Source organism: Denticeps clupeoides, chromosome 18 (assembly GCF_900700375.1).
Source record: "Denticeps clupeoides chromosome 18, fDenClu1.1, whole genome shotgun sequence".
Lineage (NCBI taxonomy): Eukaryota > Metazoa > Chordata > Actinopteri > Clupeiformes > Denticipitidae > Denticeps > Denticeps clupeoides.
The window spans coordinates 2,863,006-2,879,492 of NC_041724.1; positions in this window are offsets into that span (position 1 = coordinate 2,863,006).

Consider the following 16,487-nt stretch of genomic DNA (forward strand, 5'->3'; position numbering starts at 1 on the left):
AAGACAATCAAAAAGAACCCGAAACCAAGGTTGGATGTTGGTGAGGCATTCACGTAACTCAGCTTCTTGAGAACATTGTGTTGGTCTTTGCCGACTCAGTTTGTCAGGAGAGTTGAAGGCGTGATCTTCATTTTCGGGGCTCACCGTGATCTCACACTCCTCTTGTGGTATCAGATTAGGCCCGTCCAAACGCGGAAGCTTTTCTCTAAAACGAGTCTTTGGTTTCTTAAAACCTGCGTCCACGTGGGAGCGTTGTGTGAAATGTCAACCATACGGTGACATGGAGAACGTACCGTGCTGTTTTTTTTTTTTTTCGTGGCATGTGTTGTAATAAAAGCGTTGTGTAAAACTAAAATGTCTTTAGACAATTCCTGATGAACCAGGTGGGACTTTATTGGTCAGTGCTTGTGTAAATTGAGTTCTTATGTTTCCATTCATCCAGAACGCCTTACAATCAGTAGTTACAAGGACAGTCCCCCCCTGGAGACACTCAGGGCTAAGGGACCCAATGGTAGTAAGCGGGGTTTGAACCTGGGACTTTGTGGTCATAGGCGAGTGTCTTACTCGCTAGTCTACTACTTAACTGTGTTGTCTTACAGTGGGCGATGATAGCATTTCCCTCTGAACTGTAGAGAGCCGAGAGAAAAATGGGTGAAATAAACAGGCCATGATGCAATGATGAGGCCGGCTGGGGGGACGGGTGGCGCAGCACTATTGATAGCGTTGTAAGTAATGACAAGTTCCTGGAATTGAATCCTGTATCGACTGGAAGCCGCTGAGGGCTGCGGTGGCCATTGTGACGGTGAGTCAGCAGCAGCGCAGCAGAATTTTAAGTACCGGAGTCTTTGGGGAATTTCTGCTGGAGGTGCTACAGAGGACACTGCCTTTGTGCATTGAGGTAAATTCTAGGCCAACACCAAAAGCGATGTTTAAATTAAAATACAAATTTAAAAATACAAATTTAAGAAACTACCTTTAATAATGTAAATCTTCAATAGCGTAAATGTCACAATCTCACAGGACAGAGAAGGACGCAAAAGCACAACTCACAAAGACAGGGGTTCAGTAATAAATAAACTTGACAGAAAAATGTAACTTTACACAGGGCAATAAAAGACAAACGACTGGACAAGGGGAGACACAACATGGATACATTTATACAACCTAATCAGCAGACAACATTCAGGGCAGACAGAAGACATGGAGATGCCAAATACCTGGTCCGGGGAAAAGTCAATGATAAATCATTAATAAAGTACATAAAACATAAAAAGCAAATGTTGATTTTGCATGTTTAATGTCATGCAATTATTTTATGTCTGTCCAGGCAGAAAGAGACAAAGCTTTAAGACAAATGGTTCCATGTTCATAAAATTATCAATCAACATTTTTACTTGTTTTTTTGAGAGCAGTAAGGTTCAGTGAGAATGCAATCCGCCAAGGGACCCTAACAGAACACTTGCTTCATGGACTGGTTACGTCTGAGATGTTGGGATAATAACGTTGCATAATTTCATAGTACATTATGTGTCACAACAGTATCAATACGGAAAAAAAGTGAATATGGGCAAAATTAAAATTAAACAATTAAATAAAAATGCTAACATTTCCATTTATATGAGATGTAAAAACTCAAGGCCTGCAATGTAACCCAGCATTGGTGGAACAATTGTCATCTGGCATCAGTATGAGTTCATTAGTGCAGTAATTGGCCACATTTATTGGCAGCAACATTTATTTACATTCACGGTGTCAAATATTTAGTCTTGAATTTTTTTGGCCACATTTCATTTTCAGCTCAGTAATTAAATGGAAATGGACTGGAATTCCTTTTTTCCCCTGGAACACCATTAAACACTGAGCCACTGGGTCTGTGATGAAACGGGAAGAAGCAGCGAAAAACGCCTGGCATATGCTATCATTGCCTTTTATGAGACATTGTGTGCGTCTGTCAGATATTGTAATGAACAGCCTTTTGGGGCGAGTTTTGACAGGAAGCATTGTCCACGCCGCCTGTCTCGCAGCCAATACAGCAACATCAAAAACAACATGCCTTGCAGGATGGAGAATATTAAAATGCATCTGAATGCGGGAAAAAAAAGAAAAAGAAAAAGAGTCTGTGGCCGTTGTTCAAAAATCTCCATGGCAACTTTGGAGTAAGTGGCTCTCCACAAACAATGATGCCGTCCCGCCCCCTTCTCCAGAGCACGCCCTCTTGCTGCCTCTCCAGGTCAGGGCCAGTGATGGGGGGATGGGAGACCTGCATGTCAAGGCCCGATGACGAGGGTGACTGCCTCACACCGACGCCTGTCACAGCCTGACGCTGACAGCAGGACGCACGTGGCTCACCGTTAATAGAACAACATTCACTTATTGACTCCAGTGTTTAGAACTGAACCGCAATGCATTAAAAAAAAATTTATTCATGGTCGCATATGCATTTATTAGTATTCTCTTTTTTTTGCAACTTAAGTGTAGTACATTGAACAGTGGGATAATACACTTTATCAGAGAAGAGTGTTATTAGATACCACAGTGGTTGTGGTGGCAGTGGTGGCCTAGCAGGGGCAGTGGTGGCCTAGCGGTTATCAGAAGGTTGCTGGTTCGAATCCCGATCCACCAAGGTAGCGCTGATCAAAGCACCGTCCCCACACTCTGCTCCCCGCCTGTCATGGCTGCCCACTGCTGACCCCTCCAATTTCTTACAAACAGCAGATCTGCTTCCTGGATGTACTTTAGTTGTTCCCATGGTGATAAATCTGACCAGCAGGGAGAAAGTTCTTGCGTTATTTGACTTCGATTTTTTCCTGTGTGAAAGGAAACCAAATCAAGCGGAAAATAATTCAATGTTCAAAGTGAACATGCTGAGGTGTGAAAGCGCCTCAGCGCCTAAAAGACTATTCAAGTGGTTGGAAACCTCACTTCAATAAACATTAATATCAATATTTAAAGCATTAAGGTGAACCAATTTTCCATCGTTGATACAATGTCCATTGGAATGTCGACCGGAATGCGATTTCATTGTTAAGATTATGAATGTTGTTCTTATTATTATCATTATTGTGAGTTTCCGAGGCCACGACAGGCCGATCGATTCTGTATTCAACAGAATAAGTACAATTCCCACCTGCAGTTACCTGCAGTGACAGGTGAGAACTGACGAGCGAACGAGCAGCGGCGTGGCGGTGAACGGCTCCACCCCACCTGCCGCCAGGTTCCCTGACTGCTGCCGGTCTGTGGCCCGGTAAGTACTGAGCTGTGTGGGCGTGTGTCTCCGTACGCCGTTTTCAGGGCCGCTTCTAATTGAGCCAGGCGCAGTCGGGCGCTGCCTCCAACCGGTTATCGCCGCGGGGGAAGATAACGCCGGCATAATGGGCCATTTCTTCCCCAATCAGCTCGCCATTCATCTCCAGCAGAGGCATCCTCCTCCCCGCCGTCCCCTTCCGCAGCTTTCCACTTGTAATCCATTCATCCCGGCTGAACGCAGGCCCGGCCCGGCCCGTTCATTCCGAGATCTTGCTACAAGCCGCTTTACAGCAACAATCCCGCGTCTTTTCACGTCTCCGTCCGATTTGTGCTCCTTCTCCATTACTGGTCTGTCGTTGTCTGCTGATGGGCATCTGCACTGGTGTGACCCGGCCAGCTGAAATTCATATCTGAGGGCGCCGAGTGATGAAGTGTCAGTCCTGCTTCCTGTGACAACATCCATCTTGGCAGTGGTGAAGAGGCACAACTCACTCGCGTCTGTCTGACCCCTCGGGACATTTTACCGAGTCGGTTCTGCTGGAAAATGAGTTTAGAGACTGCAGCTGGTGGCACGTCGCCGCTGTTTTATTTATATGACCTAAAAAAGTCAAACATTTATCAGCAGTTAAACCCCTGCAGCGGGTGGCAGTTTACTTTCTGGTGGCTGAGCAGCGGTTCTCCTTCGGAATCTGTTCAATTTGTGAAGCGGGGACTGGAACGACTACAAACGCTCGAAACGAACATGGAAAAAAAATGACCTCCGCGGACTTCAGAGACCGCTGATTGTGTGACATGTGACAGCCGGTGAAATTACTCGTGGTAACATAAAGCGGGCAATATAGTAACAATGCTCTCTGGATAGAAAGAAAGAAAGAAAGAAAGAAAGAAAGAAAGAAAGAAAGAAAGAAAGAAAGAAAGAAAGAAAGAAAGAAAGGGACACAATTCCACGACTAACAAAAACAGGGATTCACTCACAATACGGGGGGAAGTGCAGGGAAGGATGCATTCACATGACTCCATGGAACATACAGGGGATTTAATTTTATATATATTTTTTATATGTGTGTGTGTGTGTGTGTGTGTGTGTGTATATATATATATAATAATCACATGTCAATAATCACATGTCAACAAAACACATCCAAATACATTTATACTATTTGTACAGCTGGATACAGTCAGGACAATCAGGAAGCACAGGACAAGGAACACACGGAAATCCTGGCCCAGAGCTCCAGGAAAAATATGGATCATGACAGATAGTAATAACTGACATAAGTACAGGGGCCACAGTGAAATACACAGTGACAGGCGGGGACAGCGCACAAAATGGATACATTTATACTAAACATAACCGGTGCACACAATCAGGGAAATTATGAAGATGCACACTGGAGATAAAAATCCGGCCCGGAATGGAGAACCTTGAGGACCCCATAAACTTGCAATTCTGTGAATTTAGTGATTCTCCATACGTTGCAAGACTGTTCACAACCATGCATGCAATCATGACATTGGTATAACTGGAGAAGATTTTTTTTTAAATCGCCACATATATATGATAAAAAAATTGCATTATATCAGCATTTTAACATCACTGCTGTTCTGTTACAATGTTCTTTTTTCACACATTCTGTGTAAATCGATACTGGATAGCAGCATACATCATGATATCTTGCTTTGTTGATTACTTCCCCACCCCTACATCCACAGGAGCAGTTCACCGCCACAAGCCGCTATTTTACTGGTGCTAAACATGACGTAGAACACAAGGCTCGCTCCATGATCCAGTATGTCTCCTGGATAACTACCCAGAAGAAGGTTTAAAATGCGAGTAGCCCGTAGAAACGAATGATGAACCTCCACCCTGTTCATCTCTGTAATAACCACTGGTCCTCTGGCGTGATTTTCTCCCACACCACCCCTCTGCTACGTTCCCTCCACTGGCTCCCAGTAGCTTCACGCATCAGATTCAAAATACTGATGCTGGCCTACAAAGCCAGACATGGAGTAGCACCATCCTACCTCACATCCCTTATTACACCTCGCACTGCACCTCGTATACTCCGAGCCTCCAGTACTGCTCGCCTGGTCCCTCCATCTCTGAAGGTAAAGGAAAACATTAATCTAGACTCTTCTCCGTCTTGGCCCCTCGGTGGTGGAATGAACTTCCAGCTCAGTCACTGAGCACCTTCAAACGACAGCTCAAGACCTTCCTCTTTCGAGAAAATTTAGATTAACTTGTAACATTCTTATTGTCGAACTTGTGTACAGAATCTACAACAGAGTGAATAGAAAGATGTATTCATAGTTGGGGGTCCTAGTGAATTGATCTCTTCATCGATGGGAACTTGAAATCTGGATAATCTGCCAAATGCCGTAAATGTAAATGTGATTTTCACTACAGACCACAGTGCAGATAACGCAGTGACTAGCCGGACGCCCCTTTACATCACGACAAACTGAAGCTTTTCATGTTTCCGTGTCTGTATTTTTCACATAAAAAGGGACAAAGAGCAAAGTTGTAAAGTCTTATGCTTAAACTTTCATGAATCCCAGGATTAGAGTGATTTAGTGTTACTGAGTAGAAGGTGAGGCCATGAATAAGGGAATTATCCTTTCAGACAAGATACTATATAACTGCATGTAAACTAAAACCATACAATGGTGCAAGAGCCTCACATGATTTCTTCCCTTCGTCCCAGAAGTCTGCTGAACCGATAGCATCAAAATGGACCCTGAGAGTACTTGACAGGGAAGCGTTATGACTGGATGCGCTATCGGCCGGATTCCCCACATCCGTTTTCTGCTGCCTTGTGGCCCGCCGCACAATTGCTTTCTGCTCGGTGAGATTGGGCCACTCCTCTGCTCTCAGGAGTCCCGGTATCTTCAGCAGGTTGCGCGATTCAAATCTTCACTTCCTCCCTTTTATCTTGCTGACAATGGACACTACGGGATATTGTTTCGGCGATAGAGCAGTGCTGACTGCCAGCTATTCAGCGCCCGTGTGTCTAATCTCGACCTGCGGGAGTTCGTCTCCTCCAGAGCCGCTTTACATTTACGCGGCGGAGCTCTAATAGAGATCAAAACAAAGTGGTGCTATTCTTCACACCGAGAGCAGCCCTCGTGTAAACCCCAGCAGTTGAGATAAGCAGCTGTCTGGTCTCTGTGTGTGTGTGTGTGTGTGTGTGCGCTGTGGTTAATTCGTTCTTACTTACTGAATCGTTAGTGCTGGTCGTGTGATTTATTCACTTACACTGGCAATAGCGCGCAAGACTGGCATATTGTCTCATTTAAGGTTCTCTGGTCAAGTAATGTACAAGACTGAGACTTTGAGGGAAACAATTTCGTTCTGTCACTTACAAAACAGTTTGAGCCCAAATTGAACCACTAATCAGCATAATCAATACCAATTAAAGAAACTGAAAAAAATAATACATGATTTGTAATATGTTACAGTCTATTCATCTAAAAAAATATGGTGTATATTAATATTTACATTTACAGCATTTACCACAGCGACACATATAGTCAGTAGTTACAGGGACAGTCCCCCCCCCGGAGACACTCAGGGTTAAGTGTCTTGCTCAGGGACACAATGGTAGTAAGTGGGGTTTGAACCTGGGTCTTCATGTTCATAGACGAGTGTGTTACCCACTATGTTACTACCACTCCTTATCACACAAATATCATTCCAAAATTTGTACATTATTCTTTATTAAAAAAGTCCACTATGCTAACTACCTTTAGTAACTACATAGTAACTACAGGATTTAGCTAATTAAATAATTTGCCTTAAAATTTCGAACTATGAGTAAAGGCCAAGCACCTGCTCCCCAAAAAATGTCGTCTACAGTAAGCTGTGTCCAGTGTCTGTCGCATCCAACGTGAAACAGACATAACTTCACACCGGCCTTCCAATCCGGCGCCCGAGACGGAGCTTAAGTGTCTGTAGACAAATGTGTCAGCGAACGCAGCAACCGGACCTTCTGCTTCGATCTGTTTGCTGCAGGCCGGTAACAAATGATAACGGCCCTCTCCCCCGATCACCATTCATCACCATCGGCTGCAGGCGGGAAGCGCCGAGGCGGCAGAACGCCGGCGCAATGCACAAGGGGGGGGGCGATGTGGGGGGGGGGGGTTGGAATTAAAAAGTCTTTGCCAAGGCCTGGCCCATATTCATCTCAGGATGTCCTTTTGATGGAGAAGGACGGCGCCCGATGGTAATGACTCGGTGGGGGTAGCTGTGGTTCGCAGAATTACGCCCACTTCGTCGGGCAGGTTTTTCAGTCCGTCGGCCTCCGAGGAAAGACGGATTCAATCGTGGCAAAGGGGCGGAACCGCAGAATATTCTGCGCTAGACTGAATTAGTCTTCCGGGCTGAAGCGAGCCGCTGTTTTTGAACGCCGGTCGTGTTTCCAGATGACGGCTTCATCTCGAGACACCTTGCGTGAACCCTCCTGATGAGAGGCGCAAGCCCCGGGGTTCACCGCGAGCCGCCGAGGCCTCCGCCGGGGCGCGGCAGCACCGCCCCGCTCAAGTCAAAGGAGTTCTCTCCTCAGCGGCTACGCCGAGATAATTGGCAGAAAATTGTGTGTGCAGCCGCGGCATTATTTCTTCCTCCATCAAAGCGAAAAAAGAAGAAGAAGAAGAAAAAAAAAAATTGCCAGCAATTACTGTCAGCTTATCTTCCCCGCCCCCCTCCTTTCCGGCACCTTCCGGCAGAGATTCGCCACGCCGCTGCACTCTGGCGTGCATTCGCCTTCTGCTCATTTCTTTAGGTCAGTTGCCCGTCCTGGTGCACTGTAAGGGTGCGAACCTTCACTGGCCTCACCATTCAATTCGATTGCGGTTGTCAGCGCGTCACAATGCACCTCATCCATTTTTGTACGTAACTTCGCGCGGTGTTTTAAAATACGCCACTGAGACGAGCGACGCGGACGCCTGAGCCCGCCGTGTTCCTGGTGAGCGCGGGCTGCATTAAGCACCAGCGTTCGGCTGGCGTCAAATAAACACTGCATGCAAACGCAGCTGCGCAGCTCAGCAAAAAGGCGCATGGCCTTCAGAGGGCGTCCACTTCGGACGTTTCGCTGTTCTCAGATCAGGCGGCCACAGTCACTGCTGGCACTACTTTGTAACTCGAATTTTTATACCGCCGAGAGAGAAATCACCAAGTAATGTCATTATGATGCGATGGATTGTGCAGAATCGTCCACGCCTGAGTGCGCCCACTCATCCATAGTTGCTATAGAACTGTTTTCAAGTCAAAGCAATGCAGTCACTTGTGCGTACCGTATTCTTTCTATGGCAACATCTAGAAGGATTTTCTTTTGCAAATATAAGTTCTTTAAATTCTATAAATCGAAAAGTTTTCATGCGGAAGACATCAGAATCACTGCATGCGGGGCAGTGGGTGGCCTAGCGGCTAAGGAAGCGGCCCCCGTAATCAGAAGGTTGCCGGTTTGAATCCCGATCCGCCAAGGTGCCACTGAGCAAAGCTCTGTCCCCGCACACTGCACCCCGGGCACCTGTCATGGCCGCCCACTGCTCACTCAGGGTGATGGTTAAATGCAGAGGACAAATTTCACTGTGTGCATCGTGTGCTGTGCTGCTGTTTATCACATGTGACAATCACTTCACTTCACGAACGCAGCTACAAAGCTCAGCAAAAAGGCGCATGGCCTTCAGAGGGCGTCCATTTTGGATATTTCGCTGTTCTCAGATCAGGCGGCCACAGTCACTGCTGGCACTACTTTGTAACTCGAATTTTTATACCGCCGAGAGAAAAATCACCAAGTAATGTCATTATGATACGATCGATTATGCTCTGTGCTGCGTTGATGCAGAATCGTCCACGCCTGAGTGCACCCACTCATCCATAGTTGCTATAGAACTGTTTGCTATAGAAGTCAAAGCAATGCAGTCACTTGTGCGTACCGTATTCTTTCTATGGCAACATCTAGAAGGATTTTCTTTTGCAAATATAAGTCTATAAATTCTATAAATCCAAAAAGTTTTCATACGGAAGACATCAGAATGACTAAATGAAAGGCTGCTGAGGGGCGGAATGTTGGATGGCGAGGCTGGGATTAGAGGCTTTTTCACGGCTAAGGGAGATGGCTAATCTCCTGACGGCAGACGGAGAAAATCTGTCTCAGGCTGACAAGGAAGCTCACGTTCCTCCTGGCAGCAAATGAAAATCCCCCCACGCTACCACCGCTACCACCACCACCGTCGCCATCCAGCCAATGCCGGTGCAGGCTGGAAAATGTCCTCCGCTCTCATTGTTGTACCATAATCCATTTCCTTGCTTACCTGGTTGCTGTGAGAAGAGCGGGGGAATGGCGTTTTGGATTAGCCCGTCGTTTGAACAACAGTTCGCGGTCATGTTCATAGGTCTTCAAACTGTCCTGAATGGTACTCACAGACCGATCCTCACCAGGAGACCAGAACGAGGCTTCTTCGCAGGGTCGCTGGAGATACTCCACTTGACAGGATGAGGAGCTCAGTAAGCCTTGGAGTTGAGCAGCAGCTACTACTCCAGATCAAGAGAAGCCAGCTGGGGTTGGCTGGGTATGGCGTAGGAATGTCCTACGAGCAGCTGCCAATGCATCTCTGTTAAGGAAAGTGTCACTGGGCATTGATGTCGGGGAAGGCCCAAGAACCTCTGGTGAGATTGTATCGTCCTGTTTTCTTGGGGACGCCTTGGGAACCCCCATCATAGCTCTCCTCCCTGCGAGACCCTCTTCTGGACAATCAGACTGAAAACTGAACTGAAGTTCTGCTGATGAGCATGATGAGAATGAAATGGTTAAGCTCTTTTTTTTTTTTTTGGAATCTCTCCTGCTGGGGGGGCCAGATCTCAGAATTCCGGCAGCTCTAAAGCATGTTTGATTTTCGACGGGCGCTCTTATTAAACTGTGAAGGGCGTGCAGTTGGCTGCAGTTCAATATAAATGGAGATGGGCCCGTGGGAGGCTTCATCGATAAGCGGCTGTTCCTCTCTGCGCGATGCGCCGAGATGTCACGATAAAACATTCGATACGGCCGCCATGCGCTAACATGCATGTCTTCATTATCACAGCAGATAGGCCAAATTGGTTTTTGGATCAGAGCGTCTGAAGGTCACGACTGGCAGAATTAGTCGCCAAGCACCTGCTCCCCAATGATAACGGCAGTCCATCCCGACACCGAAGATGGCCGGTCCTGCTCAAGAGAGGTGGCATCTGCCATCCCGAGGCCCGGTCCGGGGAGAGCGAAAATAAATAAGAATCCGTCCCCTTGGTGATTTCACAGCTCTGTGGGCCGAGCGCCGCACTCTTTGTTCTGTGGATTAGTGCGAGGTGACTGGCAGGTGCCCTTGTGCCCGGGCGAAGGGTTTGGCAGGGATGGGGAGGATGTGCTCCGCCCCGGAGCTTATTTGACCCCCCCCCCCCCGTTCCCGGAGCCGGCGGGTCGGATTTAACATTCCGGTTTCCATCCCATCACCGGCTGTGTCGGCGCATTACTCCATCAGACACACTTGGTTCAGCGGGGAAATACGTTCCTACTGGAAAATGTGTGTTTTGGCAGATCTAAAAAATAATAATTGCTCAGGCGATTCCTCTGACAATAACGTCTGCTGTTTGGCTGCTAGAGTCTGTAACTCATTTCTGTCAGGATTGCCTGCAGCTGGGCTCCACACCGGAATTTAATCCTGCCACCCCATAAATGCCGGAAGTTTCCGCCCGTTCGGGGTCGCTGGCATTTTCGTGAACTCGCTGCACGAACTTGACCTAGTTTTGTTTCATGCGTTTTGAGTTCTGGCAATCGCCACACGCCTACGGGTTTGTTTCAGTTCTTGATTTATTTTAAACTGTTTTTGGCCATCGCGCCATTGTTTCTTTGTATTTCTTTGAGTTTGTTTATTTGTTGTATAATAAAACCCCCTTCCCAGTATGTCAGACCTCTGCGCTTCCTTCCCCCGTAAGTCCGTAGTCGTGACAGAATGCCAGCGACCCACCCAAAAGCGCGGAGGTGGAAAACAGAGGAGAAGAAACGCCGCGAAGGACGCAGCCCGGCGCGGCGAACGCGGACGGCAGGGGAGAGACGCGCCGCCCGTTCTGGTGGAGCGTTTTCTCCCCGAGAAGCCGTGGTACGCGGCGCCACGTGATGACGTCACCCCCGGGAAACTCCGCGAAACCCGGAAGCGACAACGTCGGCGGGTGAGTGGGCGGAGCGAGGACGTTGGCGTCGGCAGCAGCGAGGAAGTGACGTGGGCAGCGAGCGCAGAAGATGCGACCCCCACGATCTTCGGCATGTCGAGCCAAGAACTCTGCGCTCTGCTGGCAAGGCTCCCCGTGGACTGGGACGACACGGACGACGACGAGAGCACGGGAGACGAGAGTTGGGCTCCGCCCATCGCACCAGTCTGCGATCGTCGCAAGGTCCGTGGGGACCCACGTCACTTCCAGGGGGGTGAGAAGCGGCAACAACAACGGCGGCGTTCCTCCAGCGAGGAGGTGGGCAGCCTCCAGCCCGAATGGCCAGAGTTCTGCCCATGGGAGCTTATCGCGCCATGGGTCCAGGATGTCCGCAGGGTGGACGACACTCGGAGTCACCGGTGGGAGGACACGGATGACGAAAGCGATGATGACGTGGATTTTCGGTGGGCGGTCGTTGCCGGGATGGCTCCGCCCAGCGTGCGCGTCCGAGATCATCGCGGCGTCCGTGATGACCCATGTGACTTCCGGGGGGTACGAGGTGGACACGGACGACGACCAGGATGACGCCGTTTGGGCAGTCGGTGCCGGGATGGCTCCGCCCATCGCGCCCATCCAGGATCGTCACGAGGTCCGTGGAAACCCACGTCCCTCCCAGCAGTGTGAGGAAAGCTGGTGGAAGAGGGCGACGGGAGGTCGCCAGCCAGCAACTGCGCTGCCGGGACTGCCTCGCAGGGAATCCTCCATTCCTGCTCCAGTCGCCGACCCGCCTTCCCTCTGCCCGGACGTTCCCCAGCGAAATGGCAGCGCAGCACCAGCGCCCACACCTGCTGGAGAAGACGTCCACCCCCCTCCACACCACACACCTACCACCATCTCCAGCGACGTGCCCAGCCCCGTGTGGGACAGCCCAATTGTCCCGGGACCCTTCAGTGGGGCAGCAGACACTGATAAGACCACCACCATCCTATCGTGTCTGCTTGGGTCAGCATGGGGCTGGAGCGCAGCCCTCTGGCAGCAGGGAGAGACAGACAGCAGTTTTCGGGACTTCCAGCAGAGACTGAGGGCGGAGTTTGATCGGCCAGAGCCTGAGCCAGGGATCGAACTCTGCCCCTCCACCACATCCAGCGCCAGTCAGGATCCGGGGCAAGAAGACCAAGCACTGGCGGGCGACGAGAAGGTCGCGCCTCCCGAGATCCTGGCTGTGCCCCCTGAGGAGGTCCCGGAGTGCTCAGAGGGGGAGCCAGACGACCCTCTCTTCTGTCTGTCTCTGTCTGTGTGTGTGTGCGTGGCATATGTGTCCGTATGTCGCCCCCACTTCCCCTCTTTGTGTCCACCAGATGGTGACCCAGCAGCAGAGCCGAACCCCAGGGAGGGAGTTCCCAACCTGACTGCACCGGTCCAAGGCGAGGTGGACGAGCCCCAAGGTACCCCTAAGTCCAGCCGGGGGGGGTGCTCCCCCAAAGAATTTTTTGGGGGGGTGCAGTTCGGGTTGGGGACTCCTCCTGAGGGGAGGGGAGGTGGGGAAGCGATGGAGCTGGGTCCTCCGGTAGCCAGTGAGGAGGGCGGGCCAGGCATGGGCCTGCGTCTGCCTCCAGAGGGGTGGAGCGCCATAGAGCCCCCGGGTAGGCATGAGGACCCAGCTGGGACAGGCAGGAAGAGGGCCTGCTTGTCCCAACGGACGCAGAAGGGGCTAGCCGGATGGTCTGGCAATGCCCCCCCCTTGGCACCAGGGCCGTGCAGCGAGAGGGGCTGCATAGTCCCAGAAGGCACCAGCCTGGGGTGCCTGGAACAGTCGCCGGAGGCTCTGGGACAATCTCCCTGCGCGGTGCAGGGGGTGACACAAGAAGTGTCAGAGGGGACGTGTGGAGACAGGGCCCACACGTACCCAGATGGATCGGCCCTGATTATTGTGTGCAGGTACGGGAGTCCGGGGCCGCCATGCGGGACCACGCCGGGGAGCCAGGCCGAGGGTCCGGGGCCGCCATGCGGGACCACGCCGGGGAGCCAGGCCGAGGGTCCGGGGCCGCCATGCGGGACCACGCCGGGGAGCCAGGCCGAGGGTCCGGGGCCGCCATGCGGGACACACGCGGGGAGCAGGCCGAGGGTCCGGGGCCGCCAGCGGGACCACGCCGGGGAGCCAGCACGAGGGTCCGGGGCCGCCACGGCCTGACCACGCCGGGGAGCCAGCCCGAGGGACCGGGGCCGCCACGCCTGACCACGCCGGGGAGCCAGCCCGAGGCACCGGGGGCCGCCACGCCTGACCACGCCGGGGAGCCAGCCCGAGGCACCGGGGCCGTCACGCCTGACCACGCCGGGGAGCCAGCCCGAGGGCACCGGGGCCGTCACGCCTGACCACGCCGGGGAGCCAGCCCGAGGGACCGGGGCCGCCACGCCTGACCACGCCGGGGAGCCAGCCCGAGGACCGGGGCCGCCCGCCTGACCACGCCGGGGAGCCAGCCCGAGGGACCGGGGCCGCCACGCCTGACCACGCCGGGGAGCCAGCCCGAGGGACCGGGGCCGCCACGCCTGACCACGCCGGGGAGCCAGCCCGAGGGACCGGGGCCGCCACGCCTGACCACGCCGGGGAGCCAGCCCGAGGGACCGGGGCCGCCACGCCTGACCACGCCGGGGGAGCCAGCCCGAGGGACCGGGTCCTCCAAGTGGAGGATACAGCAGGGCAGGAGCCCTGTGGTTGCCGCCGTCCGCCCCGCCGCCTCCACTGATGGTACTGTTGGGGCTCCGAGGACGTAGCCCTTGGAGGGGGGGCTCTGTCAGGATTGCCTGCAGCTGGGCTCCACACCGGAATTTAATCCTGCCACCCCATAAATGCCGGAAGTTTCCGCCCGTTCGGGGTCGCTGGCATTTTCGTGAACTCGCTGCACGAACTTGACCTAGTTTTGTTTCATGCGTTTTGAGTTCTGGCAATCGCCACACGCCTACGGGTTTGTTTCAGTTCTTGATTTATTTTAAACTGTTTTTGGCCATCGCGCCATTGTTTCTTTGTATTTCTTTGAGTTTGTTTATTTGTTGTATAATAAAACCCCCTTCCCAGTATGTCAGACCTCTGCGCTTCCTTCCCCCGTAAGTCCGTAGTCGTGACAATTTCATTTCAGTTCTTAGACATTGTTGATTACAAACTGGACTCATGTCATATTAATTCAATTGCAGATATCTGATGAGTATGTCTAATAATAAATAACATGACTGAATCTAGAGTATCAATGTCACAAATAGAACTTTTTACATATTATGCAATAAAAAGAATGCACATTGTGATACTTGAAAAGGATTTTAAAAAATTAAAATATTTGAAAAAATCCAGAGCAATAACCCATCAAAGAAAGTGTCTTTTGGAGTTGAAATGGAAAACACCTTTTTGCATCAGCATGTTTATAATCTTCTGAAGAATAAAAATCGAATTGTATTATATATATATATATATACACACACACACACACACACACACACACACACACTATACAAATATACTATATTATATGCTATACAAACACGGAGATGCTGTTTGGGTATGTCACAGCGGAATCCACTGACCCAACATGACATTCGATGGTGGGTCTGTCGAACCTTCACTACGAGGACACGTTAAACGGTGGCTGGTGGCGGGAGGTTTGTTTCGCGGCTCAGATCCCTCCCGTCGTTTGGGCGCCACTTCGTTACTGTAGGGATGAGTCGGACACGCCACTTCACTGCAGGTGGGCTCTTTGCCATTGGCCCAGGTTGGCTGCTGTCCACATTTAAGGGCACATGTAGCGATCCCTGCAGAGTATCCAAGGGCATCGGCGTGGCGCTGCCGGGTCGACCTTGCAGCGGGCGCAGGGCAGAGATACGTGCCGTTTTTTTTTTTTTGCACTTATTGGCATTCGCCACCATCAGACTGTAAGATGGAGTTTAAAATGACACGTTTACATGTATGCAGATGGGCCAGAGGGATGCGTGCAGGGAAATAAGATGCAAAATATTGATTGCTGAGTAACTACAAAGCCTCGTGCAGCCGTGACATGCAGGGAGTATCAAAACCTCTCCTAATGAATCTGGCATTTCCACATTCAGCAGGATGCGTGGGGCAGCTGACACCCTATTTATCATCATCGCTCGCTCACTTCATCCCACATGCTCTTTGGGTCTGTCTGGTGCTTTGACTGTAGCCGTTTGGGCGTCTGCTGCGTAAATGTTAAACACTCAATTAAAGACAGGGTTCTGATTTCACTTCCTGATCACAGTTTGAAAGTGCATTTAAAATGGCCATGCACAAAATGCAAAGCATGAAACACCTGTCAGTAGCCGTTTTATAGTAGTGTGGGTAAATTTAATGCTCTGGTGCTCTAAAACATTACAAAGTAAGGGTGTGTGGAGAAAGATTTGCAAACGTAGCCTGCAGAAATGGAAGCTCTGCTCACAACATTTCAAATGAAGTGCGTTGTCGGTCCCATCACCAACAGCAATAACGCAGAAATGGAAATGTTCTCACCTGGAAAGCACCATACTGCATATTCTGCCAGGCTAATATGTTTTTAATGAGTATTTGAAAACTCACTTTGCTTTGGCATCCATATCCAAGGACTTCATCAGTCAATAATAATGAAAAACTAAACGGTTTATAGAGACTGTAGTCATAAACAAGCATTAAACACTGGCATTCAGTGTATCAATGCTGGGGTTTGGTAATTTCTGACTACAAGAAGCACACGAACCTTGATCCAGTTAATAATCCTCCTTCAGCTCTACGGTTCTAAAATCTAAACATTTTCAATCCTTATTTCTGTAAATAAACAAAATTGTAACTTAGCTTCACTCAGAATAGTTACGTTGTGGAGTGTTTTCTACACTTACTGTTACTTCTTTCCTCTGCTAATTGATTCCAATATAAAAATATATAATTGCAATGGTTATCTGTTCCATGTACATGTGCATGATTAAGCGTAATTATTCTCTATGAATAGTATAAAGGGGGAAAAAAGCTAATTGAGTTTTCAGCAGCGCACAGCACGAACATCAATGGCCTAATTCTGGTTGGATC